This window comes from Muscardinus avellanarius (genome assembly GCF_963383645.1).
Source record: "Muscardinus avellanarius genome assembly, chromosome: 2".
In the NCBI taxonomy this organism is placed as follows: Eukaryota; Metazoa; Chordata; class Mammalia; order Rodentia; family Gliridae; genus Muscardinus; species Muscardinus avellanarius.
Window position 1 is genome coordinate 18,718,513 of NC_137787.1, and position 15,855 is coordinate 18,734,367.

A 15,855-nucleotide genomic window follows, 5' to 3' on the forward strand; every position below is an offset into this window, starting at 1 on the left:
TGGGTAGAAAGAGAAAAAAGAACAACTGATAAAAGCTTAAACACAACAAAAAGGGATTTATTTTAAATATAATAGAGTGATTCATAAAATCCAAAGTCAGGAAGTTACATGTGGTCTGGTGTGTGTATATGTGTGTATGTGTGTGTTAGTATATTGAAGTCATATGCATGGGTAAGTAGAGAAATACCACATAGACAATCTAATGGGTGGCCACTCCACCAGTTCAATTTATCCAATATTTATTAAGCACCTTTTTATGTGCAGGGCATTATACCACTTAACATTTCATACTTGTCAATCTACAGACTCTATTTCAGCACTTAAATGAATTAACTCTTTGAAAATTAAACTTAGTGTACCGCTGAAAAATATATTGAGGCATATTAAGTTTGATTTGCAGCACACTCTGCTATCATAAAACAAACTGTTGAGTTATAAAAATGTTAAAATGAGCGCATCTCTGCCCACAATTTTTAGTAACCATCAATTACCACCCATGAGGGGAGGGGTCTAAAGTTCACAAAATAACTATTATTTGATAATAGAGTTGTCCCCAAATGGTTTCATCATCTTGAGTCAGTTGAAACTATACTGAGGAGAAAACCCATGAGAAAATTTACCTAAGTTTCTTCCAGACAGTGAAAGACTCTAAGTTCATGGATAACCCATCTAATGAGGCCAGTCTTGACACCATTTTCTGAACACAGTGGTGACCTCCTCTGCATCTAGGTCTTGGCTTAAAATATTGGCTCAACTTAAAATGTCTTTGTTGATAGTCTGTTACACCTTCTAACTCTCCTTCCAAGTTTAACTAAAATGTGATCCTCTCTTAGAAATGCACCTTATTCAAATTCCCCAGAGTCACATATTCATTCTTGTATTTACTTAAAAAGATGTTTGTATCTATTTATTTTTTGCTTTCTCAAATCAGCCTTGCAGCATTGTGTGTGTGTGTATTGTCTCCACTAGATGCAAGCTCTTAGATGATAAATTCTATAACTTTTTCTCCCATTTATTAATCACTCAAGAAATATTTTAGTGTCCAAATTCACTGTGGTCAGCATTATGGAGACATGAAAGTAAATTAGAACATATTTTCTTCTCCAGAAATGCATATTGTAGGAAATAAATGACAGGCATGAAAATAAATATAACCCAATATAAACATAGGTGATGTGCGAGAGGTAAAGATGAAGTGTTATGAAAGGTCTGGAGTGAGGAAGAAGACTCCAACAATGAGGGAAGCACAAAAGGTCAGAGGACTGGCGGAAGGAGGATGGAAGGAGAGAAAGGAAGGATGTCACATGACAGGTCTTGAAACTGTACCTGAGGATGGGTAGTGTCTGGATGTATAGGCGAGGAGCCCCCAGAGAAGGAAAGTGGCAGGAATAAAGCATGAGTAGGAACAGCAAGAAGGTTTGTTTGAGTGAATCGTGGGATACAGAGAAACAGAAATTGCTGGAATAACAGCTTGGAAACCAGTTTCATTCTGATGAATCTGGACAGTGTCCTTATAATCATGTGGAACCATAGAAAAGGAGGACACAAAAGGAGGTTGAACGTGGTGGGGCTGGGAGGGTCCTATCTGGCTGCATCAAGACTATAAGCAAAGGATGACATAGCCCCACATGAGAGGCTGACAGTCATGAGAGAAGCCCTGCATATAAACTCAACAAGATTTGTCTATTGGCTGGGTAGGAAGGACAAGGGAGAAAAAGGAAGGGGGGTCTTTGAGGAACAGGGCCACTGTAGAGCTCTTGGCTAAACCGAGGAGCATATGAGAATTCAAAGATTGGTGAAACACCAGTAGACACATCAGGTACATGTGTTACTCTTCACATCTACATACCAATCTAGAAACTGATAGAGTTATATATAAAATAAGCTAATAAATGTTTACTGAGTTGTTAGGAATCTACAGGAAGCACTAATGATGTCTGGTGGCAACAAAAATAAAAACAGAATGATCTAGAGGCACCATTAAAAGCAGAAATTATCAAGGGAGACTATAACCCATGCTCACTATCCAGCTATCATCATGAGAAATTCTCCAGGGGAAAAACAACAATCATGTACTGAGTAGCTACTGTGGGTAAAGCACTGAATTATTTTATAAAGTCTATTTCACTACATTGTCCCAGCTCTATTTTATTAAAGAGGTAACTCGGGGTTTTGTTATCAAAGAGCCTTCAAATTCCAGGTAGTAGCAAATACTGCCCCAGGCAATGTTTCAAATATTACAAATATTAAACTCTAACTTCTCATAAGTCTAGTGATAAGTAGCAGCTCCATTTCAGGTGTGAAGAAAACCTGGCATAGAAAATTGAGTAATGAGAGCAAGGTCACATGTTGTTTCACTCAGAGTTCTTAGCAAACTCAGAGTTGCCATTTAGAGAAAAAAAGATTTATTTGCTCACAGTTCTGGAGCTTTCAGGAATTCAGTCCAGTTTAGACCAGGCAAAGTCTGGAGCTCAGCACATGGCATGGTAAGCAGAGAGAAGGCAGTGATTTGCTCTCAAATTACCTAGGAAGCAAGAGAGCACTTGACATGGTTTTGGGGATACATGCATAATCTCCAAAACACATTCACATCCTCCAGACACACTTTACCTGCCTAGGCGGCCACCCAATAAATCCATTACAAGGGTTGATCTACAGATGACACTACAACTATCATGACCTAATTATATCACCTCTGAGTATCAATACATGAGCTCTTCAGAAAATATTCTATATCTAAATATTACACAGCATGAAAGGCTGAAGGGATTCCCAGATAAAAGCAGGCTAGTGCCTGAGACCGAGTGTCACTGATACAGTGTGCAGCCTCCGCAGAGGTTACTACGACAGTATGATATCCAAGTTCAGCTGATACTACTACATATTTTTCTTGCACTTTTACCCAGAGATAACTCTCCCCCTGAGGAGAAAAGAAAAATGACAATCAAATGATTGGTTCAAAATGAAAATGAATGATGTCTGTAACTTGGATTCCTAACACTCAGTTTAGGATTTTAACCAGTAGTCTATGTTGCCCTTCTACTGAAGGGTTAACAATAAACACACAAATAATCATTATGTAGTCTTCCTACTAGGAATAGTAAATATATATTTTGGTTATTCCCAATAAAGGAACACCTCGAACTTAAGAATCTTTAGGGCAGAGGTGAATACTTGATAAATATAATTAGTGATTTTCCATCATTTAAAAAAATCAAACCTTTATGATAGATTTCTCAAAAAGGTAATTTTACTTATTCACATTCAGATGTCTAGGTACAGTATATTATCATGAATCCCCCAATCATTCTTTAGAAACACTACAATATAGGGTTGTATTGTAGCTGTCTCTTGAGGTTGCAAATTGTTAACATCTGTCTCTTAGTGTTTTTTTTTACAATACTCTAAATACTCTAATCTCTGGTTATCCTGCTAATAACTGTAATTTTCTAGTCAGCTGCTATCTCTCAAGGTAGCTTAAAGGTCATTTTTTGCAATATATAAAGAAGCTTGGGAAGAAAGTGGACGTGATTTAATTTTTAGTAAGATGTGATCATGTTTGTATTTGGTTTTGTATCAAACAGAAGCGAATCTACCTAGTTCTTTCACCTTGCTCTCTTGCTTGGTCCCTGTATAATAATTACTTCTGGTTTCCCTCATTATATTTCATGTCTATTATCTGATGCTATTTCTAACAGCTAATAAAATGGGTATTATTTATAGCCACATGATGAAAAGATACATTAATATTGTACTTTTTATATTCAAAATGTTGGATTACATATATTTATATGCATACATGTATATCTCTACAGGATAAAAGAATGCTGCACTTGTCCAAAGAAAGAGAAGTTTTTAATCAAGATTTGGTTAATTGCATCCATTTCATTTTTCATAATATCAACCACAGTTGCTGCAGAAATTATGACATGCAACTAAAGGCATATATTTTCATTTACTGAAGGTAGAAATCACAATATAAAAGAGGCATAAGTACAAACTATAGTAAACATATGGCAAGTTGTTTGCTTTCAGACTTCTTCTCAGACTCTATTGCCTACTTGTAAAAATAAATTTAAAAAAGTTAAAAAGCTTGAATTTTCTTGGGGTGAAACTTATCCTCACTCCACATTCCACCTAAAGTTCTAGAATTTGACAAATTAGACAAGTGTAATGATTGGTTGAAGGCAAACTTTATCCATGCATGGACAGTAAGGCACAGAATCAGGAGTCTGAGCCTTTTGAGAAGAAACATGCATCCTATTTCCACAGTAATTGCTCAGCATATAGGATGTAAATATGAACCTGGTTGTGTAAAAGTGGCTACAGAAAAAAAAATATATATATATGAAAATATATCCAAGGAATGGGGAAAACAATAGCTTGCTGCCATTAATGAAGCCCAGGATCAAACAACACCTAGGGTACATGAAATGGGGTCCTTTTACTCAGTAGTGAATGGTACTTAATTGCTTAATGGCACAAGAGCACAACCAATGTTCATAGACATTAATAATGATCCAATTTTACAATAACAGTAAGGGTGAAAAAAATTTTAGTGGAGTTTTTAATTAAAAAGGACTGAATAGGACTACGAAAGACATCAAGCAATACATTATAAAGTGTGCTTTAAGTAAAATAATTATAAAGTGACATCTCATATTTTGGCAGAGAGTAGAAGTTTCTTTAAGATTTTATCATGGATAAGTTGTGTCCTTCCCAAAACTCATACATTGAAGACTGGCCCCAGTATCTCAGAATGTGACTTCACATGGAAATAGGCTACTCCATGTAATTACTTAAGATGAAGCCATACAGGAACAGAATAAACACTAGTTCAATATGGCTGATGTTTTATACAAATGGGGGAATTTGGAAACATATGTATTCAAGGAGAATGCAATGTGGAGTTAGGGTAGAAAATAGAGTGATGTTCCTACAAACAAGGAGTGGCCAAGATTTCCAGGCAACACCCAAAGCTTAGGAGAGATCCCTCCTCAAAGCTCTCACAGTGATCCAACCCTGCCCACACTTTGACCTTAGACTTCCAGCCTCCATTTCGTAAGCTGTTCAGTTTCTGATGTTGAAGCCACTCAACTTCAAAACTTTGTTATGCCATTTAGAAAACCAATACAGGATCAAAGAATAATTATAGATGAAAACATCTTAATTTCATAGCTCAGAACAAAAGGTCAAATTAAAAATAGGAAAGCACCCATCAAGACCTAAACAATAGAAAGCAGTTTTATCTCTTTGGAGCAGTAGCCAATTAAAATTTTTAGCTGAAAATAGCAGGTAAAACTTACGCATAGCTTTAAATTTGATATTTAAATTTTTAGTTTTGCTTGAAAATAATTTTTTCATCAGCTGAGCTCAAGAGAAATAAAATGACAGATCAACATCTTACCAGTACAATATTAATAACTAAAATATCTTTAGGAAATATTTACTTTTGGAACAGATCCAAAATGGAAGTATAAAGAGTAAAAGATAAGGGTGTTATCTAAACATGTGCTCCAAAAGTTTATAAAATGAAATTTAAAAAAATAGAATTGTGATTACATAATGAAAAGAAAGAAATATATCTAAGAAGCAATATAAAGAAAGAAACAGAAATTATAGAATTATAAGATAATACATTGTGAGTATGTATGTGGGTAGGTATGTGGATTTTTTTTATAAATTCAAAACTATGTTTCTAAAATGGGAGTGGTTGGCATGCTTGTAATCCCAGTACTTGAGAGGCTGAGACAGGAGAACTGCAGGTTTAAGGACACCCTCAGCTACTTAGTGATACTCTGTTTCAAAATAAAGGATAAAAAATAGGGCAGGGGTACCTCAGAGGTAGAATGCTCCTGGGTAAAAATCCTTTGTGTGTGTGTGTGTGTGTGTGTGTGTGTGTGTGTGTGTGTTACTGAGAATGGACCCCAGGGGCATTCTACCTCCAAACTACACTCCCAGCCCTATTTTTATTCGTTATTTTTTGTAACAGGGTCTCATTGAGTTGCAAAGGACCTCACTAAGTAGCTGAGGCTGTCCCTGAACTGCGATCCTCCTGTTTTAGCCTCCCATAGTTTGGGATTACAAGTGTGTACCACCAAGCCTGGCTGAGAGGAAATTCTAAGATTAATTTATATCACTCTTTTAGGGTGTTATAATCTGACAGACATCTCAACCAAATGACTACATTTAATATCACCAACAGCAGGACAACTGGCACTCAGTGTGTCCTGGTAAGACACACTAAATACATCAAAGTATCTCCTATTTACATTTATACAAAATTATTAAGTTAATAAATTTTGTATGAATATATGCATCAAATTGTGAAGAAAGAGCCCAAAACACATCAAGAGACAATCTACTAAGTGAAACTAAACAACTTTCCTGAGCTTTCCAGAATTATTATTATTTTTTGTTGTTTTTTTGTTATTTTGGTGGCACTGGGGTTCCTGGAAGCCTTTCTACCACTGGGATACACTCCCAGATCTACTTTATACTTTTTTATTTTTGGAAGCAGGATCTCTTAAGCCAGTGGGGCTGGCTTCAAACCAGCATGATCCTCCTGTCTCCACCTCCCAAGTGCGGGGATTACAAGCGTGCACCACCATGACCGGCAAGAATTTATTAATCTTATAAAAGACCAAAAAAAATAAATAAAGGAATGATTTCAAAATGGCAAGTGCAGGTTACAGCACATCTCAATAGCTGGAACAGATAAAGTTCAACCACCAAGAAGGCAGCATCTTAACAAACAAAATAAAGCAGTGGAAGATATCCACGAACCAAAACTCAAACGCAAACCACAGCAGAAGGAAATCCAGCACTCTGAATGCAAGATCCACTGCAAAAAGCCGGAGCACACGACTGACCTGGTGTGCTGGCCGGAGCCATCTCAGGCTGCTGGCTTGAACCACGATTGCCACCCTCAGCACTGCTGGCTCCGGTGCTACAGCCCCAAGAAATCCCAACAAATGATCCAAGAACTTGAAGTGCAGAAAGTGGCTGCAGAGCTCCATCATCTTAAGTGACCAGCACCACACTTCAGGGACACAGAAAAAGATCCCAAAACCCATGCGCTCACCAGAAGTGACACTCACGGTGGTGACTGTGCCCTCCTGAATCCTGGCCTACAAGACAGCGAGGTAACTGCTTGAGTTACTCCTTACTAGGTGGAGACAGAACACCGCCCCAGCAGCCGTGAGATCCGGGAGAGCTAAGTCCTGGCGGCCCGTCCTGGAGGTGGTCCAGTTAGATCCTCCAGAGACACACCTCAGCAAAACTACAAAAAAGGGTAGAAGAGGAAGAAAACTGAGGTTGATTAATTGGAGGAGCTACTTTCAAATATGTGTGTAAATGTGAATCTAGCTTGGCCAACCTGGACACTCATTCTTGGGAGGGTGTAAAGGGGTAGTGTGGGAGGGCAGGACAATAAGCACTGTGTGAATTTATGACATTTTCATTATGATACACATAAAATAAAAAAAGCATAAAGTAGAAATCAGTAAGAAAGTAAAAATATAAAATAAAAAAATAAAAGACAAAAATCTGGTAGATTTACTCTAGTGTGGATTAATCTAAAGAGATATGAAAATGAGACTTGCAACCCCTGATTAGATCTTGGATCAGGAAAAGAAGAGCAGTTCTACAAAACATAGCTGGGATCATTTGAAAATGTACTTTACATTTGGTCAACACTAGATCAGTGTTCAATTTCTGGCTGTGATCATAGTGTAGTAGTTGTTTGGGACATAAAGGCAGAACTATTAGCGATGTAGTCCCAAGGACACCTGATCATTTCTTTCAAATGCCTTGCCAAAAAGAATAAAGCATAGGTATGAGAGTTTGCCCACACATGCTTTGTGACATTGTTGATGCCCCACCGTGTCCATATTCTCTAGATCCCTCTTACTATTTCTTTGTTTCTGTCGATCACCTCTAGAAGTTTCTTCTAACGCCCCACCCCCACATACTACCATCACCACCTCATGCTGTGAGAACCCCACTTAGAGTTAAGGTTAAGAAGAAACTGATTTCAACCTGAAATCATGACCTTACTTAACTTCCTCCTGCCCCTAATTTGCGTTCCTTTTCTCCTACAAATATTTTTTTGTTTTGTTTGGCGGTACTGAGGATGGAACCCAGGGGCATTGTACCTCCAAGCTACATCCCCAGCCCTATTTTTTATTCTTCATTTTAAAACAGGGTCTCACTGAGTTGCAAAGGGCCTCAATAAGTAATAGCTGAGGCTGTCCGTGAACTGCAATCCTCCTATCTCAGCCTCTCAAATGCTGGGATTACAAGCATGCCCCTCCACTCCCAGCTCTACAAATACAATTTTAATAAATCAATTTCACCCAAATCCTCATCTCAGGGTCCGTTTTAGGGTCATGTAGCCTGGATATATAGATGCACATACCTGAGAGAGAACGGATGATATAAAAGGTTAGTTACAGTAATCTCAGTGAGTTTATTTTCCTATTCTTGCAACTTTTCTGTGGGTTTCCCTTTGAGAATAAAGGACTTAACGCAGCAGGCCTCGGACCATTCCTGAAGAGTACACTTTCAGGGAAAGAACAGACCAATGACCTGGTTGTCTCTCCAGATAAACATGCTGATAACTCAGCCTCCTGGTAAATACACTACTGATGTTTTCTAGGAAAAGAGTTTGAGATTTATAGAATCATCTTAGCAGTGTCCCTGATGTAGGGTTATTCAAAGAAAGCCAAGGTAGATTAGGTGGACTTTGGGGACTTTGCTTCCTAGAAAATGTCACATAACTTAGGTGACCATACAGAGTCTAAAATAGAGAAATGCTCTGATATGTGAGGCAAACCATATCCCTTAGAGACCTCATCTAATAGAGGTGTGTGAGTGTGTGCGTGTGCGTGTGTGTGTGTGTGTGTGTGTGTGTGTGTGTGTAAGGGAGCCTCCTTCACAATCCCTGACCTCTCCCATGCTTCCCTTGTGACTTTTGATGGTTTCTCTTTGACATTATTAGTAAAGGTAGACACACAGAAAGATGTCAGATTTGTAAAAGTCTTATTTGATGAGCTGATTGTTTTTAGCATTTTTCAAACTAAAAAGTTCTTCAGACAGCACAGGGGACCCACTCCTTAAATTCTCACACATACATTTTGGAGTAGGTCTGCGAATGTCTCTTCTAAGTTGATATTACAAAGTACACAAAGGCCACAGGTTGGACCTGTCACCTGTCATATGGACATTGTTTCCGCTCTTCAGCAGTCGGTATGGCTACTGCTGAGCAAGGTCATGGAGATGTGAGTGACGAGGGACATGTCCCCAGTGGAGCACCATCCTCCGGTATCGGGAATCTGTGGTGGCTCCTGAAGTATCAGCAATGTCATTGTGGCCGTTGTCACTGGGCTGACTCCTCAGTGTCCCAGAGCTGACCCTTGAGATCTGCTCATCAGTCTTCCCAGAAATTCTCTAAGTCCCTAATTTCCTGTATTAAATTTCTTTCTGTTTAAAATACCTAAAGCAGCCGGGAGTGGTGGCGCATGCTTGTAATCCCAGCATTTGGGAGTCTGAGACTGGAGGATCATGGTTCAGGGACAGCCTCAGCTACTACTTAGTGAGGCCCTCTGCAGCTTAGTGAGACCCTGTTTCAAAATAAAGAATAAAAAATAGGGTAGGAGGTGTATCTCAGAGGTCGAATGCCCCTGGGTTTCATCCTCAGACCCGCAAATAAAATAAAATAAATTAAAATAAAATAAAATACCTAAAGCAGCCGGGCATGGTGGCGCACACTTGCAATCCCCACGCTTGGGAGGCAGAGACAGGAGGATCGCGCAGGTTCGAAGCCGGCCACGCAGGCTTAAAAGACCCCTTTTCCAAATAAAAATATAAAAAAATAGGTCTGGGAGTGGAGCTCGGAGATAGAAGGGCTCCCAGGAACCCCAGTACCACAAAAAAATTAATCCCAGCATTTGGGAGGCTGAGACTGGAGGATCAAAATTTGCAGACAGCCTCAGCTACTTTCTGAGACCCTCTGCAACTCCATGAGAACTGGGTTCGAATTAAAGAATAAAAAATAGGTCAGGGGGTGTAGCTTAGAGGTCAAATGCACCTGGGTTCCATTCCCAGACCCACAAAAATAAATAAATAAATAAATAAATAAATAAATAAATAAAACACCTAAAGCAGTTTATATTTACTGCAACAAATTAATATAATTAATTAGTAAGTTTAAAATATTTTCTCAGCTTCAGTTATATGCATTAATATTATAACTCTCTTTAGGTCTCTTTCTCTCTCCTTCTCTCCCTCTCTCTCTCGCCTCTCTCTATCTCTCCCTCCCTCCCTCTCTCTCTTTCTGGTACTGGGGATTGAAGCCAGATGTGTTCTATCTCTTAGCTACACCCTCAGCCTTTATTCCTTTATTATCACCATCATTGTTATTGTTATTATTAGTGTTTTGAAACAGGGTCTTGCTAAGTTGTTGAGGGTCTCACTAAATCACAGAGACTGGCCTCAAACCTACAATCGGTCTTAGTCACCACACCTGTTTATCTTTAGAACTTTGTAAAGTTTAAAAGAAAAATAAAATAAAATCTCTTGAACACACATAAAAATTGGGAGAAGGAAATAATCTGTCATATTCTTCAGACTATTGGTTTTATTGAACACATGCATCTTCATATATATATATATATATATATATATATATATGTGTGTGTGTGTGTGTGTGTGTGTGTGTATATATATATATATATATATATATATATATATATTTCTGTTATTGTTGGGTGTTTTTTTTCTTCATGCAAGTTAAATATCTGACTTAAAAGAAATGTAACAAATGCATTGAGATTTTTTTCCTGGGCACAAAAATGGTTTGAAGATTATTTGAATCTTTTTTTTTTCACTTTTTCTGATCATCAGATATCACTGCAAACTAATCCAAAATCTAAAATTGTTAATGCCATATATGCCATTGATTTCTATCTTGCCAATTAAATAAAGGTTACCGCCTGGGAGCCTCAAAGATTGCCTCTCTCCCTAGGCACCATCACAGGGACTGAGCTCAGCCAGGGCACTCCTGCTGCTAGTCCCCAAACTCCCTCTGCAGGGAATGACTGGCAGAATGTGGAGAAAGTTCTCTTAGAGAATGACGCAACTGCTGCTAACTAGAACTCCACTTTGCTCCTTAGAACGGTCTATTATATTTGCCCAAGGAGCAAGGAATGATTCAATAAGCACTGACAGAGTATCTATGATCTGCCACGCACAGGGCCAGGCACAGGACACGAAGAGAATTGAGATGTGAAGCTCTGACTTTGACTTCTATTGGGTCTGAGTTTGAGTAGAGGTCGTATATCTAGTTTTAATACAATGTGAAGAGAACTTTGACTTGTGTGTTTATCAGGAAGCAGAGACAGGAGTAGCTTAATTCAACAATCAGAAGGGAAATAATGGAATTGCCAAGTAGAGAAAGAGTGATATTTGAGCTCAGTTGTAAAGAAAAAATTTGGCTTTTCCAGGCCAGAGCAGAGAAAGAACATGGAGGAAGGATAAAAGGAATGGGGGAGTATGAGTTACAACAATCATAAGGCAGAGGACTAACCTTGTCAAGGAAACTGCCCAGAGTTTACCCAGCTCGCACAGTGGACGGGTACGGAAACATGTTGCTTAGTTTTGTGCATCAAGCTGATACTTGGTAAAGCCTTAGGTGGGGTGTTTCTCATGAGGGGGTTTTTGGATAAGATTAATGTTTGATTCTTAGACTGAGTCAAGTAGATTGCCGTCCTCATATGGGCAGACCTCTTTGAAGGCTGAAGAACTGAATGGAGCTAACACACTGACCTAAGTCTAAACCTAAGCCATCACTCTTGTAGCCCTCCATGGTTACAGCCTGCAGACTGGAATGATGCCTCTGCAGCTTACCTGTGCAGCTGGCTAAAGGCAGATCTTGGGACGTGTCTCTCTTCACAGTGGAGCGAGCCAGTTTCTTATCCAAATGTCTTTACATACGCATATCCATATATCCCATTGCTTCTGTTACTCTGTAAAACCCTGACTGATTAAGACAGGCCAACATAAAATGAAGTATTAACAATAAACAGGATCAGAATATAGGGACCCTGAAGGTCATTCTCAAAATAGTAAGAGCAACTAATATTTTTCCCTATTGTATTTACTATTATGAGTAAGCCATACTTTTACCACTTAGGTCTTAGGTGGCCTAGACACTCACCTGAGTGCTTTACAGGTGTTGATTCACTTACTCCTGGTGGATCTTTTATGAAGGAGGCACTATGATAACCTTTAATTTACAAATGCAGGAATGGGCCACCAAGAAGAAACCTTCTCAAAGTTATAGAGCTAGCAATCGGCCAGGCCCTGAGCGAGGCCCAGGCAGTCACGTCTCCAGAGCCTGGGATTCTTCCCTGCTTAGGCGATGCTTTCCTATTGGACTTAATTCTCTAAGTCTTTTCAAGTGCAGGGACTTGTGTTTTAGAAAAATGATCAACTTTGCCACTTTAGAAAAATAAAATTAGAGAGTGGGTGGACAGAGCCCTGCACACACAAGACATGGGTGATAAAGACCCAGCATCAACCAGGTGTGGTAATGCACACCTGTAATCCTGGTACTTGTGAGAATGAGATAGAAGAAATGCAGATTCAAGGCCAGCCTCTCAAGTAGAATGCTTCTGGGTTGAATCTCCAGTACAAATAAATGAATAAATAAATAAGACCCAGAAGACCTAGCCCCAGTTAGCATCATCAGCAATGAAAAGGAGTTAGTGATTGCTTTGGTTTGGATCTCAAATGTTCTCCAAAGGCCCTGTCCTATACAGGCATGTTGGGAGGTGATGGAAACACTCGAAGGTGGGACCTGGCTGGAGGAAGTAGATCACTGAGCTTTTGACTTTGAAGAGTTTCTTTTGTCCTGGCACCCCCTCTTTCTCTGCTTTTTTCTCCCTCCTCAATGAGGTGAGCAGATATGTTCGGCCACATGATCCCACTATAATCTGACTCACTACAGGTCCCCAGTGATGGGGACAAGTAAGCATAGACCACCACCATTGAAACCACAGCCAAAATTAATTTCTCCCCATAAATTGTTTATGTCAGGTATATTGTCATAGCAGCAGAAAGGTGACTAATGCAATGATACAAGAAGATTTTACATGGTATCATTGTCATGATTTGGGCAGCTATTCAGATATTAGAAAAGAAAATAAGCCCAGCAGGTGTAGGAACTGGTGAATGATTACTTGATCTAGGAAGCATGTTTAGGGATTGAACTTGAAGCACTCACAAGACAGAAATTTGAATCCCAATTCAAAAAAGAGATCAGGATAGGAGAAGTATATTTGGGAGTTGGATTTGTTTCTCCTGAGTTCTTTAAAAAATCCCTACAAAGTGGACAGTTTGAGCCCACAGAATTGTATTATTCCCCAGTCCTGAAGGAAAGAAGCTGTAAACTAATGTGTCAGTAGGGCTGCACTTCTTCTAAAAGCTCAGGAGAGAATCCACTTCCTGCCTGTCAGCTCCAGGTACTGCCACCACCACTCCCTGGCATTCCCTGGCTGGTGGTCTCATCCCTGCAGTCTTGGCCTCTCTCTTCTCACCATCTCTTCTATGTCTATCAAACTGTCTCTTTTCTTACAAGGACTCTTGTGATCCACCCAGATAATTCAGGGTACTCTCTCCATCTAGATATCTTTGTTTTGATCATATCCTCTAAGAATATTTTTTCCAAAGATTTTATTTTTACAGATACCAGGGATTAGGATCTGAGAAATTTGATTACCCATTCTTCAGCAGACTACAGAAGTGACCAAGATATGAATGAATAGTAAGAAAGGAGAATTACCAAGGGTGAGCAACATCGGAAAGTTCCCTGATCTCCAGGAAACAACCTAGTTTTCATCTCCCTTTAGCCACTTTGTGTGTCTTTAGCCTAGTAGATCTAGCTCTTTGGACCTTCTTTCCTTTGCTATCACATGATGGAGCTTGACTACAAGAATTTCCTCTTGAGTATAAAATGTTAAGTATGCATTTCATCTAAATAAAGTGAGTGGAAGCCAAGCATGATGGCATACACCGGTAATCCTAGTATTAGGGAGGCTGAGATAGGAGGATCGGAGGTTTGAACCTAGCCTCAGCAACATAGTACGGCTGAGAGCAACTTATCAAAACCCCATTTCCAAATAAAAAATAAATAAAGGGTTGAGGGTATAGCTCAGAGTTAGAATGCCCCTGGATTTAATACCTAGTACTAAAAGAGAAATAAATAAATAAATAAATAAATAAATAAATAAATAAATAGATAAATGTATTTGTGGATTCCTTTGGAGAGTATAAGTGCTTAAAATAATATTACACTATTTAAACAGCAATATTAAAACAAGAAGAGAGCTGAAAATCTTGGCACACACTATAATCCCAATACTTGAGAATCTGAGACAGGAGAATTACAAGTTCAAGATCAGCCTCAGCAATATAGCAAGATCTTGTTTTAAAATAAAAAGAGTGGGGGTCATATTTCATGTGTAGAATACCCCTGAATTAAAATCCTACTACCAAACAAAACCAATAAGAGAAATTCAAGACAAAACTGCCCATAACTATTATCATTTAACCATACTATGTTTTCATTGTCAGATTTCATTGGCATTTCAATGTCAGATTTTTTTGTGTGTTTTGTTTTGATACTTAGGATTGAATCTAGGGACATTCTATCTCTGAGCAACACTCCTAGTCCTTTTTATTTTTTTATTATGAAACAATCTTCCTAAGTTTCTGAAGCTCTTGCTAGGTAGCGGAGGTTGTCCTCAAAGCCGTAATTCTCTTGCTTCAACATCCCAATTACTGGGAAAAGGAAGGTGTGCCACTATGCCCAGATTAGTTGGCAGTTTTTAGTCTTTGACCAAGCACACCTTCAATTTTTACATATAGCCACAAGTTTATAGGTAGAATTTTATAATCTGCATTTTAATTTACAATGTCACCAGGATTATGTTTTCATATTGCCACAGTCCTTTCTTCCAATATATCCTACTTCCCACCATGGGCATGACTGCATCATGGTGCTATTAAGGAAGATGTAGTCCTTGGGCGGCTACAGCTGTCATGAGAGCAGAAAGAATGGCCTCATGGAATGACCCACAGTGGCAGCCCATGGAGCCACAGTCAGCACCAGATCCCTTCTGGTAAGCTTCATTTCTGTTCCAAACTTAGATTCCAGTTTTATCAATGTGAAAGTACATTAGCATGCAAAAAGGAAACCACTCAGAGGACTTTTACTTTTAGGTAAAGCTTGAAACAATACCTTAGAGAGTTCAAAGTCCTAACCTACTGAACTTGTTTAACTTCTCACTTAGGTGATAGTTCAACTGTTGCTGCCCTAAAGGATGGAAGCCTCTTCACACATACCTCCCTTAAGCGCTATTGACTTCATTTTCCACAGCATGAAATCACTGCTGTGATTAAGTTTCAGTGTCAGCCTCTACTCCACATAGAAATGCTGAACATAATGTAAGACTGTCCCACTTTTGTGCAATAAATAGCACTCTGAATATAACCAGAAAACTTCTGGGACATTCTTGGAAATCTATTTATTATATTCGGTCTTCATATTTTTTTCCAGTGTACTCTCCCCTGAAATAACCTCACAGTTCATGTTGTGTGACTATACCACACCTTCTTTCCCCTGCTCTTCTCTACCTCTCTCACCCTATGCTGTCTCTCTATCTTTTATTGTCTCTCTCTCCCTTTCTTTCTCTCAAACACACACACACACACACACACACACACACACACACACGCACACACGTGCACACACACACAAACACAAATTGTTTAAACTACCAGAGCATGCTATAA